This window comes from Aegilops tauschii, chromosome 7 (assembly GCF_002575655.3).
Source record: "Aegilops tauschii subsp. strangulata cultivar AL8/78 chromosome 7, Aet v6.0, whole genome shotgun sequence".
Lineage (NCBI taxonomy): Eukaryota > Viridiplantae > Streptophyta > Magnoliopsida > Poales > Poaceae > Aegilops > Aegilops tauschii.
In genome coordinates this window covers 268,321,501-268,330,663 of record NC_053041.3, presented here as the reverse complement: position 1 = coordinate 268,330,663, position 9,163 = coordinate 268,321,501, and positions in this window count along the sequence as shown.

The following is a 9,163-nucleotide window of genomic DNA, read 5'->3' as shown; positions in this document are numbered from 1 at the left end:
AGACATGTAGCTCGCCTCATCTCCCGAATCGCTTCCGGACAGACTGCTAGCGCCGTCGCTATCGTTGTCTCCACCGCCATCAACCACGTCGCCCTCATCCGCTGCGACCACCACCGTGTCGTCGTCAGAAGCAAAGGCCCTAAGAAGGACATCCACATTATCGTCCACCTAGCGTGCTAGGTTGTCCCGGATGACCTCAGGAACTGGGGCAATGGTGGCGTCGAAATTGAAGCTAGGATTGGTGTTCAGGAGGTAGCTAAAGATGCGAGAGAATGCGCGCCTGAGGAGGTCCGGGCTCTTTTCGTCCACAAGCTCATGAGCCCTCTCAGCTCGGCTCTCCAGGCGCGTCACGACGTCGGTGAAGAAGTGAAGATGGCCGGCATAGTCCTCGGCGTGTGGGTGGGGAGCGTGCTCATCGCAGATGGTACTAAGCGCCTGATTGGATCTCGTCCTGAGGTCCCGAAGCATGGGAACATGCTCGCGCAGTAGCGTCTCCCAGCGAAGCGCCTCCTCCCTGCTTTGCTGCGTGAAGGACTCGGCGCTGGCAACCCGCCGTTGAAGGGAGAGAAGCTCGGCATGGGCGGAGGCCAGCTCAGCCTACACAGAGATCAGGGTGGCCGCGGCGGCTTTCTCGCGCTGTTACGCTTCAGCCAGACCTGACTTGAGGGCAGTGGTCCTGCCCATAGCTTCTGCTTCCACGGGCTTCAGCTTCAGGTCATACCTGCCAACAAGATCCACGCGAGCCTCGGCCACCCGGCGGTCGACCTCCTCCTGGGCCTTGGCCTCACGTGCACCGACGGCATCCTCTGTTTGGGCGACCTGGCGCTCCCTCGTCTCCAACCGCTCGAGCTCGACGCTGCGCTCCGTGGCCTCTGGCAATAGTTCTTCCTCACGCCTCAAGATCTCCTCCTCGTCGGACGGTGCACCCTTCATCGATGCTAAGGCGGCTCTGCGTGCCTCCACCTGCTGCTCCAAGGAGACATTCAAGTCCTGGAGCTCCCGCCTGCGCTCCTCGGCGACCGCGCGGCGGCGGTCTGCCTCCCTGGCCTCCTCCAAGGCTCCGGCGCTGGCCTCGCGCGAGGTTGCCAGGGATGCCTTGGCCCTCGCATTCGCGTGCTCACGCTGAAGGCGACCGAGGTTGATAGCCACCTTCAGTTGATGCCACTCCTCCATCAGCCGGAGACCCTCGGCCTCAAGGCATGCGTCAACATCCATGACTTCCCCACCGAGTCGGCTCAGCGCGCCAATTGCCTCCTGAAAGAGCTCGTGGTGGACGACACTCCGCTCGTGTGCAAACTTAAGCGCGCGACCGGGTCCGTCCCCCACAGCGGGGGTTGCCGAAGGGATCCAAAGCGGCTCGCTCCCTTCCAGCAGAGGGCCGGGGGCTGGCGCTTCCCCAGTCACCGTCTGGGCCTTGGCAGGGGCCTGGATGGGTGGAGGCCCGTTGCTCGAAGATGAAGCCAGGATCGAGGTCATCCAGCCGCCGTCCATAACCAGGGGTGGAGCCCTTGGCACACTTCCCGCGCTCTGGACCGCGCCACGAAGGAAGGGCAGCAGGAGCGCAGGATCAAGGCGCTAGACCGGCATGCCCGTCTCCCCTGCTGATCTTGCACCAAGCATGGCAAGCTGGCGTGAGACGCTCAGAGTCAACGAAGGATGCGAGGTAGGAGGAGGTTGCTCTTCGGAAGATCTCGTCGTCCTAGCGAAAGGGGGCCTAAGAAGCCATGATTAGGAGGGGAGATGGCACCTAAGAAACTACAAGGATAAGGTACTCACTTGTCCACGGCAATGTACTTCCTCTGCTTCAACGGCCGGATGGCATCACCGCTGCAGCTTGGAGATCCCTTCCTCTTGCGGAGCGCATCGAAGTCCAGATGGAGCCAGCCGAAGCCTTGGACGCAGCAACCAGTGCAGGGCGCAGCTGGTGAGGCGCCCGAGGAGACGACCTCGGGAGTGCTGGGCTGAGGGGATCCCTCGGGCTCTGTCTCATGATGACATGTTAAGGCCTCGGGGGCTTCGGCCTCAGGAGCAGTGTATCGCGTCGCCCCCTCAACCGTCACCTCAGGGCGGAAGTCATGGCTCAAGGGGATGGCGCCTCGGGAGCCTCGAGCGGTGTTGGCGCCTCAGCAGCCACGCCTCCAGCCTCCAGCAGCGTTCGCGCCCCTGCATCCACTCTTGGGGTGAGCTCAGCTCTGGCAAGGACGGGAACCACGGAGACAGGGTTCTCGCGGGGCCCTTCAAGGCCGGTCGGACGCAGCCCCCACTCGTCGAAAGGGGGCATCTGCTTCGAGAACTCCACCCTGTTCTAGCAGCAGTACAGAAGACAACCTTCCAGAGGCATGTCGGCTGGCGAAGGGTCGCCTGTCAGGACCTCGAGCACCGTTCGTTGCGCCTCAAGGGGAAGCCCGAACTCTTGCAGCCTCATACGGTCTGTGCTGCCGGACAGGGCCCACATCGGACGGGAATGGCGCTGAAGTGGAGCGACGCGGCGCCGGATGAACTCTTCATCACCATGGACGTAGTTATGCCGACGCATTTCAGCCTCTTCAGCTGGAGCCAGGCAAAGGCAAGGCATGGGTTAGCGAGCCTCTCGTGGCCCCAGCCAGAGCTGGGGACGGCGGGCGCCGACGAAGGTGAGAGCAGGGGGCTGAACACTCTGACGTCCACATACACCCACCGTGTCCGAAACACGCTCATCGATGACGGGAGTTCGATGTCAATCCCCGAGCCGACCATCGCCGCCACAGCCTGGAAGCTCAGGCACCCCGAGCACTACCGAGGGTCGGTCAGGTCCAGTGAAAAGAAATGGCGCAGGAGGGCCACAGAGGGGGCAATGCCCACCATGGCCTCGCAGACGAAGGCAAAGACAGCAAGAAGGGCGACGGATTGGGGATCTAGGTGCAGCATATGGATCTGATAGTGGGAGAGCATGGCGTTGAAGAAGGCGGAGAAAGGAGGAACCAGGCCGGCCCACAGGGCGTCAATGAAGAATTGGACCTCGGTGGCTGTCCTATCGACAGAAGCTCGGGACGCAGGCCAGTCCACCGTCCCTCCCCATTCGTTGAAGCCGGTGGCGAGTGCTGGGCGGACCTTGTCCACGGCCTCCTGGTTGAGCACCAGCGATTGACCGGCGGCAGGCTCAATGGCCGGAGGTGGTCCAGCTGAGGACAGGGACTTCTTTCCCTTCTCCGTTCGGTTCGGCACCATGGCGACGGAGAGGGCTGAGCTCGGGTCGGACTGGGAGAAGAGGCTGAGTTTTGAGGAGGTGGAAGAGTTGGGGGAGTGCATCGCCAGCAATAGGGAAATAACTGTGTAAGATGTCATGGCCGCCTAGCCAGGCGGATATCAAGGCTGCATGGGGAAGCGGGACGCCCACGTCCCGTCAATCGCCACGCATCAACCGAGGCCGCAGGCTGTTGGGGCCCGTGGTGCTCCGAACATGCCCCTTGGCTTTGCCTCGAAGCCAAGTCCGAGCGCGCCTTGGGCCTGGGGGCTACTGTCGGCGTCCTGGGAACAGTGGTCCCTAGACTTGCCTGCCTGTGGCCCACGGCGTGGCTCCACCAGCGGCCCTGTACGGCCCATCTTCATCAGCCAACACTCAAGACCCTTGCGAGGGACCAAGGCTCGTGAGGCGGACGACGCAAGACCTCCTCGGGGGCGGCCTCACTAGGCTGGCTCGCGAGGGGTGGAGAGATCAAGGCTAGGGGCACCTCAGGAGGTTTCTGTGACGCAAGCCATGACGACCAAGGCCAGGTGGGCGCCAGCACACATAGTGTCCTCGTTTCCTCTTTGGTGCTAAAGAGGCAAGCGCGGACAAGGAGTCCCAAGGCATCAGGCAAAGGTTTCCATATCGGTGCAACGAGACCAAGACCAGCAGGACGGCAGGACGGAGGTCACCATGGAGCCCAAGACGGCGTCACCACCAGAGCCTTTGGCAGGCGAAGACCACCTTTAGTCAGGATAACTTGTACTAGTTGTCTCCCTTCAAATTTGGCCATTGTTGGATCCCTTCCCATCTACATTTGGGAAGAGGACGAGGGCCTCTATAAATAGGACTAGCCACCACAGTAGGAGGCAACAGATCTTGGGCTATTCAGATCATCCTCATCCACACAAGCTCACCAAGCACAGGAGCACCTCTCCTCAGGAGGTTGTTCTTCCCTTGTAACTATTCATCCTTAGCCCAAGAGGCAATCCACCACACCACACTGGAGTAGGTTATTACACCACATCGATGGCCCGAACCAGTATAAACCTTGTGTCCCTTTGTTCTGCGAGTTCGGCGCGCTGAGCTTTGAGATCACGGTGAGGGCGTGAGCTAGAGGGGGGGAGATCTTCGTGCGCACCCCAGTGTTCGAACCTCAAGGGTTTTGCCGGAACCCGAAATCCGACAGTATTGCTTCCAATTTGGTTAAATTGCATGTGCTTAGCTTACACACTATACCTTTGAATATTTACATGCCTTCCTGTTTTTGGTACATACTAGTACATCTGTCTATTAACCATGTTCTTACATCAAACTAATGTTCTTCTGTATCCCTCATCAATCACTTATGAGGCAGTCAAGCCACTGGACCACTGTGATAAAAGATCCTCATTTAAAGAATGCAGCATCAGCCTCCCCACATGATTCTCAAGAAACAGCAAGGCTAGATGAAGATAGTGAACGTAGCTCTATAGTTGATTACCGCACTTCCCCTAAATTAGCATCACAGGTGCTTGCTCTAACTTGGCAGCGTGATATGTGGTTGCATGTTGCATATGGTGTCTAGATTGTAATTCTTCCAATCTGGTTAAATTGCATGTGCTATTCTGCTTAGTTTATACATTATACGTGTTAATGCGCCATGCCTTCCTGTTTTTAGTACATAGTACATCTGTCTATTAATCATGTCCTTACATAAAACTATTGTTTTTTTGTATCCCGCATAAATCAATATGACGAGACACCTTTAGTATATGCAGTGTGATATTAGTTGCATCTTTCATATGATTTATAGCATGCGCTGCTTCTAATTTGTTGAAATGCCATTTATGATGGGACGCTTTTAACTTGGCAGAGTCATATTGGTTGCATCTTTCATGTGGTGTCTAGGTTTCATTGCTTCTTATTTGTTGAAATGGTTTCTGCTTAGTTTACACAAATAGTTGTGAATATGCCATGCCGTCCTATTTTTCGTATTATTCCATCCTGGAATCATGTGTTTGCCTTACATCAAAGTAGTGATTGTCACTATCATGCATGAATGAGTTCTGAAGAGTGAATTTTATTGCTTTTTCTTGTCGGTTTTACTTGACAATTCAAAATCAATAAAGCCGAAGGAAGTTAGCAAGGCAGCGGATGAAGGTGCTCCTTCCAAATGGAGGGTCTCTACAGATTCTACTCCTCCATCCCCCCAAGATGATTTCCAAGACAACACATGCATAGACACTCAACGTAGCTGTGTTGGTGATGAGCATGTATCCCCTAGTGCACCATCACAGGTGCTCCCTCTAACTTGGCACTGTTATATGTGGTTGCATTTTATGTATGATGTCTAGCTTGTATTGCTTATAATTTGTTGAATTTCATCTCCTTACTTTACACATTATACTTGTGACTAAGACACATGTTCCTGTTTCTAGGACATACAATATATGTCTATCACACCATGTTCTTACATCAAAGTACTACTGTTGTGTAACCTGCAACAATCACTTATCATAAGACATGTTTGAATTGGGAGTGTGATATAGGTTACATCTTGCATTCTTCTCTAGCTTGTACTACTTCTAATTTGTTGAAATGGCACTTATGACGAGACAGTTTTAACTTGGTAGAGTGATATTCGTTGCACCTTTCATATGGTGTCTAGCTTTCATTGCTTCTAATTTGTTGAAATGCCTTCTCCTTAGTTTACACATCATAAGCTGTGAATATGCAATGTTGTGAATATGCAATGGCACTAATGACGAGAGACCTTTAACTTGGTAGTGTGATGTTGTTTGCATCTTTTATATGATTTATTTCTTGTACTGCTTCACATTTGTTTAAACGGCATTTATGATGAGACACTGTTAACTTGGCAGAGCGATATTTGTAGCATCTTTCATATGGTGTCTAACTTGCATTGCATTGCTTCTAATTTAGTGAAATGTCTTCTGCTTAGCTTACACATCATAGTTCTGGTTATCTCGTGACGTCATGTTTTTCGTACATATTACATCCTCCTATCATGTCGTTGTCTAACCTCAAAGTTCAGTTCGTCTGTATCACGCATCAATTTGTTCTGAATAACTAAATTGTTATTCATTTTTCTTGTCGGATTGACTTAACATGGCACAGAGAAAGAGGAAGTAACACAGAACGACATGGAGAGGGAAGCGGAAGAATCCTCCAGATTCTGCTGGTACTGATGGTGCAATAGAAGGTCAAAGTCCAGCGGAAAATTGTACCGACAGGGTATCCCATGCTACACGAGCTGCAGAACAAGCCAAACAGAAACAAATAGCTGCCACCAAACAAGCAGAGACAGTCCTAGTTGTTGCAACACCTTCCACAGTACCACCAGCTGCACGATTTACTCGTTGGTCAACTCAGCTAGCAGCACGTTCCCAAGCTCCCTTGCCACCTGACACTACTTCTGAAGCACTCTTGACACAAGATGAGTTGGCAAGATCAGATGAACTTTGTGAGCTTCAACAACAAGAAGGTAGTTGCTGGAGTCAAGTTACAGTTGCATTCTTCTTTATATCTAGTCTCACAGTTTGATGTACACTAACACTTCCTATGTTTGTTGTTGGACTAGCACCTAGGCACAAGAGGAAACAAACATCATGGATAATGCTCGATAGGATAACCAAATCTAGAGGAGGAAGAATGGAGATCCGTTTTGAGGCAGGTTTAAAAAGGCCACATGATGCTACAACGTCAACCAAGTTAGTATTAGAGGCAGCGGTTGCTGTTAGGTGTCATGTACGTATCCTCCCAACATGGATTTGGTACAGGAATGACAAAGACGAAACCCAGTTCAACACCTTCCTCGACCATTTATCTTTAAGTATGGTTATCTATGGAAACTAGTAATATTGTCTTGCTCTATCCAATACTTTCTAGGTTGCTGATAATGAGACTCCCATAATTTTCAACAGATGAGGTTCAAGTTGGATAGCCAAGATGATGCAACCAGACAAGCTTGCACCCATGTTTTCAAGTCTGCTCTGCGATATCAGTATAACTTGAGGAAAACTCACTTTGAAGGCAAGGCTAACAGTGAACTTGCCCAAACATCTCCAGTGGAAAATATATCGGATGAAGACTGGAGAGGCCTCGTTAAGCACTGGTCTGATCCGAAGTATTAGGTACATTATATATATGTGATCAGATCACATGTTCAAGTCCTATTTACGCATGTGCCACACAAATCTATCTTCTTGTAGGTGAACTGTTCAAAGAACAAGGCCAACGTACAAAGTGAAATTCCAACAGACGACAGGATCTCATAGCTATATTGCACACTGCGAGGCTCTTGTAATTAGCTGTTGTTTCACTCTTTTGGCTGTACCATAGTATCAGATCTATATTGACTTGTTCCAAATGCAGAGGAAAGCCCGCAGGGACCAAAAAGTACATGAAACAAATGGTGTGGAAATCTTCAAGGACTGTCACACCAGCAAGACGAAGGGCATGACTACTCCAGTCAAAGCCGCTGTTGTAAGTCCTTAATCCTCATGCCTTTTAACTACTACTTACTCTGACTTGGGCCTTGAACTGCATGGTTTGCAGCCAATGTCTATTACTCTTTTCAATTTTATACACAATTGTCTTAGCGTATCATTGCACCTTACAAGGTTTAAAAGAGAGGAGTGATGTTCCTTTGATCTTGACCTGTAGTCTAGTTCTGTGCTGGACTTGCCCACACAATGTTACAATTGCCTGTTTGTCTGTTCTCAGTTGTTTTGTGATATGAATGATGTCATACTATGCTTACCGTATTATAAACTTTGTCTCTATATCCTTAGCTGTCAATACAATGTGAAGAAATAGACAATACATTAGCCATGGTACATGGTCATATGTTTGGAACCTGGTTTTATTATGTACTTTGCAGTAAAATACAACTAATATTTTACATGGATTCACTAGAATAAGTTCTGTATATAGACCAAAGCTATTTTGTTTGGTTTTGCTGCCTCCTTAATATCTTCTGTTCTGGTACTAATAATGTAACAACACAACTTTTCAACAAGCTATGGAAAAAATGGTGGAACCGCCACCTTCTGAAGGTGGCGAGGCAACTATAATCGCAATGTCAGCTCTTGCTGGAGTGGGTCAATACCTGTCCACTAACAGTGCGAAAAGCAAGTTCCTGCGTAATACTGGGTTGGTTGTTAAGGCAATCTCGTCCAAACTGCCTCATGATCAAGATATGCAAGCTGAAAACAATGTTATATCTGCGCTCCACACACAAGTCCATTCCCTAACAGAGACCCTTTGTGAAAAAAGGACAGACATTGTTCGATATCGTCAAGATATGCATGGTTTTGAAACCAGACTATCAGACATTTGCTATGTTGTTGAGGAGCCTAGGAGAAATGAAGGCGAAGGTTATGGTGCTCCATCGGACAATACAACATGAAAATGTAACAGTCAGGTCAAATGAACTGAGCTTCTGAACTTCTGGTGGTGCATTTATCTGCCAGACTGTTAACTTTTATGCCAACCTTCCTTTTGTTCTATAGTTGTCATTTGTTTTGTTGCGATACAAATTTTGTTCTTAATGTGCAGCCACCGGCTAAAGAAAACAACAAGCCATTTTTGTATAGTGTAGGGTGTTCCCTATATTTGCACTGGTGGCTATCTTTGATGCCCAGTGGATGTAATTTGTGCAATCGCCTTAATAGCCTAGCGTTAGTTTCGGGCTTATTTATTTCCTAGTCTTCTTTTTCCCTAGTTTTCTAGTGGCCGCAACAAACATGGGCCATATACGGACCGTGGTAACCTTGACCCTGCTACGGGCCGTAGGATCCATGGGCCTCCTAAGAGTCGTCTTTAAATGGGCCTCCAACACGGTCGTAGAATCGGTGGGCCTCAGGCCGTCGGATAAATGGGTCTACATGGGCCATAAACGGGCGTAATTGGTATTGGCCCAGCACGGTAACGGGCCGTTAACAGGCCGGAGGA